Source organism: Echinops telfairi, unplaced genomic scaffold (assembly GCF_000313985.2).
Source record: "Echinops telfairi isolate 266 unplaced genomic scaffold, ASM31398v2 ScPeMD7_60;HRSCAF=208, whole genome shotgun sequence".
In the NCBI taxonomy this organism is placed as follows: domain Eukaryota; kingdom Metazoa; phylum Chordata; class Mammalia; order Afrosoricida; family Tenrecidae; genus Echinops; species Echinops telfairi.
This window is the reverse complement of record NW_022103958.1, coordinates 6,912,547-6,923,431: the sequence shown is the minus strand read 5'-3', so window position 1 is coordinate 6,923,431 and position 10,885 is coordinate 6,912,547. Positions and strand designations below refer to the sequence as shown.

The window sequence follows — 10,885 nt, the reverse complement described above, 5'->3', positions numbered from 1 at the left end:
CTAATCGGGTCTTTCTCTCTGAGCAGAGGAACCCTCCGGTTGGCCTCCTAGGATCTGCGGTGCTCCTGTGGTCCCAGACCTCTAAAAACGAACACCATCACAGTCACTTCTGGGCACGTCTGAATGCTTCCCCAACCGGACACCCGCCCAGTGGCCCGCTCCCCTGCAAATGCTCCCTCCCCAAGAGCTGACTGGCTCAGGCTCTGTGTGCCGGTGGGGCTGAAATTCAAGGACGCCTCTGGCCAGGGGAATTTACCATCAGCACGTACAGCAGCTGAGGCAGAACTTGCCACAGAACAGGGGTCATTGCTGTCATCAGCTGTCATTGAGTTGTACCCTAGCTCATTGTGTGAGTCTGGGTAGACCAGAGAAACAAATTGATAGACACTCACATGTGTATAAGAAAGAGCTTTATACACAAGAGCAATTGAATATTGAGAAAACATCCCAGCCCAGTCCAGATCAAGTTCATAAGTCTGATATTAACTCATATGTCCGATCCAATCTATAAAGTCCTCTTCAGACTCACAAAACACATGCAGTGATGCCGAATGCAGGAAGATCACAGGCCAGTGGGTGGGAAGTCTTGTGGATCCAGTGACGTTGTAAGCGTCTCAGCACTGGCAGGGGTCTCCACGTGGCTTCTGTGACTCCAGAGGTCTGACTACATCAACCTCTCTCTATGTGTCTTCTCCACAAGGATGTCTCACAGGGAGTAAGCAGAGAGAGAGAGAGAGAGTCTCCCGCCTCCAAGGAGGAAACACGGGGCTCCCAGAATCCTCAGGAGAAGGCCACACCCACACAGAGGCCACCTTGGCTATATCCTGATTGACAGGCTAGACCCCACCCCTACACACTTAACCCTCAGATTGACACCAGATTATGTAGCTACCACACTGGTGACAACCTCATGCGCAAGGGACCCACATGCTGCCAGGTCGTGTGCAGAGCAGACAGCCATGACAGGGCTGTTCTGGGCTGGTTTCCAGACGTCGATCGCCAGGCCTTTCTTCCTAGTCTCTCTCAGTCTGGGTGCTCCACCAAAACCTGTGTAGCACAGAGCACGGCCTCTATGGACAGAGGTGGTGGCTGTGTGGGAAGGACACACCCGAGTCTCTCCCACGGAAGGCAAGAATTCCACCCCAGGGCCACCTCTGCCTCCCAGAGATGCTGCTGTCGCTATTGTTAGGTGCGGTCACGTTGGTTCCAGCCCACCACGGCCCAGCGTCCAACAGGTCGGGCACCCCGTGGCCCGGGACCAACCTCACGGTTGTTCTTACGCGTGAGCCTATTGCTGCAGCGCCTGGTCAGTCCTTCTCATCGGGCCTTCCTCCTTGTCTCTGCCCCTCTGCGCCACCAAGCACGATGCACTTCCTTCTCCAGGGACTGGTCTCTTCTGATAGTATGTGCACAGGGGAGGCCGTACATCCTTCAGACCAATGACCTCATAGTAAGTGCTCAAAAACAAAGCGAAACGAAGTAAAACCCCAAACCCATTGCTTTGGGGGCCATTCGGACTCATGGAACCCCTAGAGGGCAGATGAGAACTATCCGTGGGGCTTGCAGGACTGATCTTTCCAGAGGAGCCCTGCCTGGTGGTGTAGTGGGTTACGTACACACTGGGCCGCTGACCAAGAGGTCAGCAGTTTGAAACCACCTGCAGCTCAGAGGGAGAAAAGTGAGGGATTCTACTCCTGTGCTGAGCGAGAGCCTTGGAAACCCACAGGGGCAGTTCTGCCCTGCCTTACAGGGTCACCGTGAGTTGATACCGATTGGAGGGCAGAGGTTTGGAGTTTGAATCTTCATGGGAGTAGACAGCCACGTCTTCACCCTGAGGATCAGCTGGTGGATTCAAACCACCCATCTTTTGGCTTCAAAGCAAGCACTTAACCTCTGTGCCACCAGGGCCCTTCAGCTGGTGCTCTGTGGATGGTGATGTCGCCCATCCTGGCCTTGGTCGGGTGGACTTGCCCTCGTGGGGACCTTTCCGTTTGCGTAGGCCTCCTTGTCCCCACGCCCTGCCCAGAGAGGGGAGAGGGCAGCCACACGAGGTCAGGGCAGGGCCTGGAGCCAGGCAGCTCTCCACTTTCAGTTTCTGCAGCCCCCCTCCCTGCCTCATCCCATTCCATCCCGATTAGCTCCCTGGCTGCCGGCAGCCTCATTGGCTCTCCCTCCACTTCCCTTTTGAAATCCCAGGGCGGCTGGCCCGGGCTCCTCCGGATCTTGTACAAAGGCCTCATGGAACCAGCGTCAGCCCCAGAGGCCAGCCCCATAATTCAATTACCGCAAGAAAGCCTTCTCCTTTCTCTCTCCCCCTATTCCTCTCCTCTCCTTCCTTTCGCTCTCTTTTTAAGATCAAAAAAGAAAAGCCGGGCCTGGTGACCCTCAGAGGGTGCTCTGACTCAGCTGTCCCTTCTAGGCTCCAGCCTGGGCCGATGAATTTCCAAGATCAGTCTCTCCCAGGAAGGCTTGTGAGCAGGGCTTTGATGAGTGGTCTTTGGGGTGGGGTGTGCGCTTCTCTCAGGGTATGTGCTTCTCTCTCATCATCTCAGCTGATGCGGGTGGTGGGGGTGGGGGTGGGGCAGGAGGACCCATATACACTTCCTATCAGCGACACCAGGCCACCTCCCCCTCTGTCTGCCTGTCCCAGCCTCAGGCGACCTTTGGCTGGACCCAGGAAGGGAGTCTGGCACCAATCAGGCCTCTCCCCATCGCTCAGCTTAACTTTTCTTCCTCACAGATTTCACACATGTGGGATCTGTGGAGGGGTCAGAGCCCGGAGGAGAACAGGCCGGCACTGGCGCGGTTGGAGCGCCGGGCTCAGTTCTGGTTCTGGGCCGTCTGCACCGTGTGGCGTGGCAGGTCCCTCACTCGGACTCAGTGCACCTCAGCAGACTTCACTGTAGTGTCTGTCCCCTTGGGGCCTGGCTCCACATGAAGGCTGGTGGGCGGAAGTCATCCGAGCTGTGTCCGGGATCTCCCAGGAGGCCGGAGAAGGACCTCGCACCTCCTTCCCGGCTTGAGAGTGGTTGCATCGAGGGGATCCAACATAAGACCACTTGAGAGGAGCAGGCAGTGTTTCCCGCTGTGGCACCCTGGATGAGCACAGACTCCATGCCACCCACCCAATTGGCATCTTCAGAGCAGCCACACAGCCAGCTGTCACCTCGGGCATTCCCACCCCAGGTGACCTTCAAGTCTGCGCTCCACCGGGGTCCCCAGGGCATCTGTTCAGAAGCCGGGGGCCAGGCCTCTCTTCCCAGGTGCCTCTGCATGTACTCGACCCTCCTACGTTCCCATGAAAAGGCAGATGAACATTTGCACCTGTCCGAAAAGACTCAGGGCTGGTGCAGGCAGGGTCTAACAGGAAACCAGGGGGCAGAGATAGGACATTTTCTGTTTCTCTTCTGGTGATTGTTTAAGGAGGAAAGGACCCCAAGCCCCAGTCCTGTGAGGGATGCAGGGCATCCTGCCTGCCGGGGCCCAGCTAGAGACAGTGCCCCAGGTAGAGACGTTCCTAGGGTAGAGACTGCTTAGAGCCCAGAGGGACTGCACTGCCTCTCAGAAGGGCCCCTCCCTCGTCCTGCCTCTGGCCCTCCAGGACCTCAGAGAGGGTCTAAGATGGATCAGGGCAGATGGTGGTGATGTTTCTGTAAACTTCCCTGCCACCTCTCCTGTGCTCAGCATCCCCTCTCCTCTAGACAGGCTGCACCACGGGGCCAAGAATGACCAGAAGAGGAAGTGACAGAGGAGGTTAGAATGACAGAGATGGCAGGGAGCAGGGACCAGGGCTCTGTTGCCTCCATGAGGCAGGCTTAGAGGACCAGGGAGGCTCTGCCTTTCTCCGCCTCTGTGCTTGTGTCTCAGCTGGTTCCATCTTCCTGGGATGTCCTCTCTGCACACTCAGATCTTGCCCGTTCTCTGGCACCTCCTCTTGGAAGCCTGCCCTGATTTCCCAGCCAGGGATGACTTCCCTCTCCTTCAAACTGGTGAAATTGTACCTGGATTTCTCATGAGGCACTGAAGACGCGCCTGCCCCGTGTTCTAGGTATGCGTGCGCAGAGACCATGGATCGTCGATGGTGGATGTTAGTTACCATCGAATGGATCCTGGCCCCTGGCCAACCCACGTGGGCAGAGCCGAACCACACGCCCTGGAAGAGTTTTCAAGGCCATGGCCTTTTGGCATCAGAACGCCAGGCCTGTCTTCCAGGTGCCTCTGTGTGGGTTCGAATCGCTACCCTTTAGGCTCAGTGGATCAGTGTCATCATTCCCACAATCCAGGTTTGCCAACGGCTTGGCTTCCAGGGACTCTTATCTGTTTGCAACCCCCCATGGCGCCGGGCACATGAGTCACAGAGTGAGGACACAGAGGGTCAGTCAAGAGCAGGAATGGCCGTTGGTGATACTCCTCCTCCTCCTCACCCCATCCTTAAAAGGCATGGGCTCTGCTCAGTCGCTCTGCAGATGGGGAATCAAGGCTTTCTCTGGGTTTTCAAAACTCGTTGATTCTAGAGACCCGGCTACCCTTTCCTTCCTTTTCAAAGGGAGCCCAAGTAGTGGGCTTTAAAATGCACGGTACCCCTTCCAGTGGATGACGATTTCAAAAGGTCCCTCCTGACGTGGTTGCTTTAACACTCAGTGCCGTTGAGGCAGTTCCAACTCACGGCGACGCTAGAGGACAGGGTCAGCACTGCCCCTGTGGGCTTCTGAGACTGGACTACTTTAGGGGAGTAGAAAGCTTCATCTGTCTCTGAGGTGCGGCTGGTGGTTTTGAACTGTGGCTCTTGCAGTCAGCAGCCCAACATGGAGAAGAAAAAAAAATAGACTCAGCGCTGTGAACCTGGCGTTGTATAAATGCCATTGCATAAAACGAGACCCAAGGAGGTCTTTTGAGTTCAAAAAGGAATCAGAGGATTAGCGAGAGATGAATGTAAAGCGGACGTTAGTTCAGTGGCAGTGCCCACTGCCATCACGTCGATTCTGACCCCTAGTGACCCCAGAGGACAGAGTAGACCCCCCCCCCCCCCCCGTGGTTTTCTGAGACTGTAAATCTCGATGGGAGTAGAGGCCTCATCTTTGTCTTTCTGGGCTGCTGGTGGTTTTGAACTGCTGACCTTGTAGCCAGCAGCTCCGTGCATAATCCACAAGTGTAAAAGGAGAAAACCGGCCCTGGAGAGGGGCATCCTGCACAGGGGCCTTGAAGAAGAGGAAGGCCCTTCAGGAGATGGGTGGGCACAGTGGGCGGCCACGATGAGTTCAAACGTCACAATTGTGAGGATGGTGCGGGGCTGAACCAGTGTTTTATTCCATTGTTCACAGAGTCGCTGTGTTGTACATGGGGTTGTTGTTGACTGAAGACCACTCACAGGCACGGAGACATGGTGCATGTGGTCTCGGGCTGATGAGAGATGTATAGACCCTGGTATCACCACCCCACTGCCCTCATGCGAACTCTTGGCAAACTCTCTCTGTGTCATGGAGTCAATTCTGACTCACAGCAGCCCGACAGGATGGAGTAGAATTGCCTCCTAGGGCTTCTGAGGCTGTAAAACTTTTTGGGGAGCAGACAGCCTCATCTTTCTCCTTTGGAGCATCAGATGAGTCAGAACTGCTGACCTTGTGATCATAGCCCAACACCTAAGCCATGACACCTGGAAGGCTCCTTATGATCTACAGAGATGTTGCAGAAGAACTTCAAGGAATTACATGGTAGATTCCAGGTGGTGTTGTCAGGCAAGCTTGAGATTCCTAATCACGAGGTCAGCAGTTCAAACCCACTAGCTGCTCCTCGGGAGAAAGACGAGGTTATCTGCCCCCGTAGAATGTACAGCTTTGGAAATTGTATAGACAGTCTTCATGAGGCAGAGTCGACACTGTGGCTGTGGTCAGCGGGTAGCAACACTGCGGGACAGAGTAGAATTGACCCTGCAGGATGCCAAGGCTCTCATCTGTACAGGAGCTGACTTTCACATCATCGCCCCCAGAAAGCAGGGGGGTCCTTTCGGTCCACAGAGGAGTGCTTCAAATCGCTGCGCCATCAGGACATCTTCAGCTGAGATACAGCAGGAGGAAAGAACAAAGAGGAGGACTTGGCTCCGCCCCACAGGGAGGCACTGTGTCCAGGAAGAGGTGTACACCTGCTGGGGGCTGAACACGGCCCCTGCCTGGCATCCCAGGAGCACACTCAGAGCCTGGCCTCCAGCCAGCTTCAGCTAGAGGTCAAGGCCATTGTAGCTGATGCTGAGGGCCTTCGCACCTCCATCTGCCTGCCCTCTGCCCGGGGATTCAGGTTCTGCGCTGCAAGGAATGGGATTATCATCCTGTTTCCCCAACACTGCAGCCCCAAGTGCTCAAGGTGGATTCAGGAGGCCTGCACTCCCGACATCACCTCCCATGGGGTGCTGCTGCCGCCCTCTACCTTGTTCAACTCTCCTGCTTCCATTTACTTACTTATTTTTGCATCCTTTCTCAAGTCTCTGTCCATAGCTCTCAGGGGGTTTGCTGGGGCGTGGCTCACAGTAGGTGCTGAAGAAATAAAATGAACATGAACTCAATCCTGCCTAGAGAGGTGGCACGCTAGCTAGGCCCCGAGACCCAGTGGGACCCAGAGGAAACAAGTTTGTGTTCTCTATCCTTGAGAAAAAACAATGTCCTATCATGACCTTTGGGCCTTTCAAACTTTGAATTACCAGAGGTCCTCTTATGCCTGAACAAAGAGCCCTTGTGGTGTAGTGGTTACATATTGGACTGCAAGGTCAGAAGTTCAAAGGCACCAGCTGCTCCGAGGGAGAAAGACAGGGCTTTCTACTCCAGTAAGGCGATCCAGCTTCAGTAACTCATAGGGGCACCTTGACTCTGTCCTATAGAGTAGGGTCACCACGAGTCTGTGCTGCCTCGATGGCAGTGAGTTTGGTTTGGGTTTTAATCTTCTGTGCTTGACTATATATTTCTGTGTGCATCTATCTATGGGTCATCCATCCCTCTAGTCATCCATCTGGATGACTAAATCTACCCACTCATCCACCTACCTGCTTATTTACTTACTGAGGTAGTTAATTTATTGTGCCAACCTGGCCGATAAACACATGTGGGGTTAATTGAAGGGCAGAGGGATAAATGGCTCAGTGAGCCTCGCCTTTCTAGTTCTTGGTCAGACCAGGGTGCAGCTGCCTTAGCCAGTTCCCTGCTTTAGCTGGCAAGGGTCACTTCCTGCAAAACATCCCCAAGGAGAAGCCACATGGACCTACCCCGATGCAGCCCTGGGTGCTGGAGAAGCTGTGTGGAGACCCCTGCTAGTGCTGAGATGCTTACATGTTCACTGATTCAGCTTTCCTCCTGCAGTTGGCATCATTGCATCTGCTTTGTGAGATGGAGGAGGACTTTGTGGATTGGTGTTGGATGTATGGGTTAATGGGTTAATGGGTTAATGTTGGACTTGTGGGCTTGGGCAGCACTGGGTTGGGATGTTTTCTTGATGCACTTAACCTTTATATAAAACTCTCTCTTATACATGAGTTTCTATGGCTTTGTTTCTTTCAAGTATCCAGACTAACACACTTACCTACTCACCCACCCATCTACCTGTCTGCCTATTTAATGCACCAGGAAGACCATGTTAATCCTTTGGGAAACCTGGGGCATGCGGCTGGTGAGCATCATTTACTCTCAAGAATAACTATGATGTCTCTGGGGCAGGTTGCTTGGTGTTTCTTGCCACTTATTTCATTACCCCCTTGTCCCTCTGCTGTGGCCTAGGTCCTAATCTCCCCCTGTGCAGAGAGTAAGTTGACCCATCGAGAGGGCACACGGGGGTTCCGACAAGTTCATGGGAAAAATGCCATTCTCATTTCATTTCATTTTCCCAGGAGTTTCCTAAAGTCCACTTGATAGGACGTTCCCCAGGGAGATTGTGCTGAGCATGAGCGCCGTTCACCGAGTATTTCTGGTTGCCCTTCAAGGCAGATGGCAGGACCAGACTCTGCTGGAAGTAGATGTGGCCAGGGAGTGATTACAAGCTGGGCTACTAACAGCAAGGTCAGCAGTTCGAAACTGCCAGCCGTTCCAAGGGAGAAAGTAAGGTTTTCTGTTCCCATAAAGAATTATAATCTCGGCTTCTCAGTGTGGTGGTGGCCAGGAGGCAGTGGAGCATGTCGACCCCATTGGGGGACCGACATGGGGTGGCTCCTTGCAGGACACCCTGGGGCCAGTGGTACTAGACCCTGGAGGAGGTGTTCTTTGACATTCAAGTGCTACCAGGTGCTTGTGCCTAGGAAATCCAGAGCTAAGATGTGGCACTGGGGGTGGGTGGTCATGGGATCCTCAAGGGCAAACTCTTTGATGGGACAATAGCTGATGAAGGAACCCTTTATTCTGGAGGATAGAAAAGAGCCTGGTTCTTACAACGACAAGAAGGGGTGCCGTGAATTGGTGGACTTCTCTTCTGGAATCGGAACATGCAGCTCATCCTGGGGTACAGGACCGAGAGCCGAGAAAGCTTACTTTGCAGGGATTCCAGAAACCAAATCCTGGTTTTGACGTTAGAGGAGCAGAAACCTCAGGAAACGACATGAATGATGGACCAGGTTTCTCAGAGCTTGAGAAGCAACTGCTAGATGCAAACAACCTGATTCTGTGGGTGACCAGCTTCCAAGTACATTTCCACATGGTTTTATGTTGTGCATTCAAATATGATTTTATAGGAGACAGCTTAATTGTGTGAGAACAATTCTAGTGATATATGGTATAGTCCTTTGACTTCATATTTACTTAGCCTGATCTTTTATATGCTGCATTTTAATAATTTCATATTTGACCTGTGTTTTAAATACACATGCAAAAATATCATAAAACACGAGGGTAGAGATCATGAGAAATAGCAAAATTCTTTCAGAATAAAAATGTTTTCTTTGCATAACTGTGATGCAGAAAAAGCATTCAATTAGAAAAATAGAGTTACAGTCTCAGAAACCCACAGCAGCAGTTCTACACTATTGTATTGATTTGGAATCAACTCAATGGCCATGAGTTTTTTTGGAGGTATTTTCTTTGACCAATAAAATGGGTGGTATTTCAGAGAGTGGAGATGCCTGCCCTCATCCTTGATCCTGGAGGGATGGCCGTATGGATCAGAGCCCAACCTCCAGCCTGTAATGAACATGTAGTGTGAGCAAGAGACGAACCGCTGAGTCTTTGTGAGATGTCTGTGACTGCAGCAGGAACCAGCGCTTCCTGAACCCGCACTTGCAAAGCGAATGAGTTGTTGGAGCTGGGGTTTGAATGGCAATCCAGCTGGCTCTCAAGCTGTTATTGTACCTACTCTTCCCAAGTTTCCCAAGCTCATGGTTGGCCCTATAAAAAAATTCTTCTCCCCTGAAAGCAGTAGGCTTTCCTATCTTCAGGTGAATCTTCCTCAAGCTCATTTTGTGAGTGAATGATAAAGTAACATCCAAGCAGCAGCAACAACCACAGGGATCCAAAGGGACAAGAGCCCACGAAGACAGAGCGCCTGCCACAGCTGCATCCCATGACACGTATCAAAGCGCATCCTTGCTTTCCAAGGACCCCACACTGCATCCACATCCCAGACAAAGGCAGCTGGCACTCAGAATCGGTCAGTGACTCCGTTGAGCCCACGTCTTTAGAACGTGGAATAGCTTCTTGACCGGCCAGGCGAAAATGGAAAGTAACCAGTGACCCGGTTCTTATTGTCTACCGAGAGGAAGCGTGTCGGCCTTTGTGCCAGGGAAAGTCTGACTTCTCAAGAGAATTAAATAAATTGTTCCATGAGTCATCGCATGAAGCCTTCTATGAAGTCCAAGAGTCTCATAAATCTTATTTTGAAATAATTTCAAAGTGGTAGAAAAAGTTGCGAGAATAGAACAAAGACCCCTGATAGGCCCTCCACTCAGATTCAACCCTGCGAATGCTTTGCCTCATTCGCTCTATTGACCTGTCGACAGACCCGCAGAATGGCTGGGTGGAGAGCTGGGCTTCCCGAACCATTTGGGGGTGAGCTGCAGCCCCCATTCCCCATCCAGGCTCCCGCCGAGACACACACTTTACACGTCGCTGCTGTGTGTTGATCTCCTTTCTTTTGGAGGGTCCCTCAGCCTGTCACGCATGTTTCCCGCCCACGAGCTGGCCACTTACTTGTGGACTGTCCTTCCATTGAGGCTGGTCTGCATGCAGCGCGTTCAGTCGCTCACTGTTTGACAGGGCTCCCGCGGACGTGACGGGTGGCCCTCTTAGTGGATCAGATCAAGCAATGGCAGTAGTTCCCATCCTTACTGATGCGAACTCTATTCATGTAAGCAAGGTGGTGCTGGGGGTTGAGCCCAGGGCCGCCAATCAAGACTTACAGCTTCCCTAACCCCACGCATCCGGTCTACTCCATGCTACGGCATGGCTGCCACCCAAAACCGACTTCATGGGAGAGGGTTGAAGGTCGTGTCTGCAGTGTCCTTTCTTTGTAAAACGAATAGTTTTCCTTTTGTAAGTAATTGTGGATAGATACTTTGAGACTGCCAATATCCTATGAATGCTCCAATTTTCATGCACCAGTTTTGGCATCCATGAACTATTCTTGGTGCCATATTTTTAGCAGTGTTATTATGAAAGATATTATATTTATACATTTATATTGTAGTTATATATATTTCCAAGATAATCTCTCGTATGGAACCGCCCTGAACATCTGAGATATCACCTTTGCATATAAAGAATATTTTCTCTCTTTTTAAATCATTTTATTAGGGGCTCATACAACTCTTATCATAATCCATACATACATCAATTGTGTAAAGCACATTGGTACATTCATTTCCCTCATTATTCTGAAAACATTTGCTCTCCACCTAAGCCCCTGGCATCAGTTCCTCATTTTT

General features: G+C 52.0%; 1 pseudogene; it reads left to right on the top strand.

Annotated features, from left to right (window-relative positions):
• The first annotated feature begins 8,149 nt into the window (after window positions 1–8,149).
• Window positions 8,150–10,885, top strand: part of LOC115869869 — an 11,175-nt pseudogene continuing 8,439 nt past the window's right edge.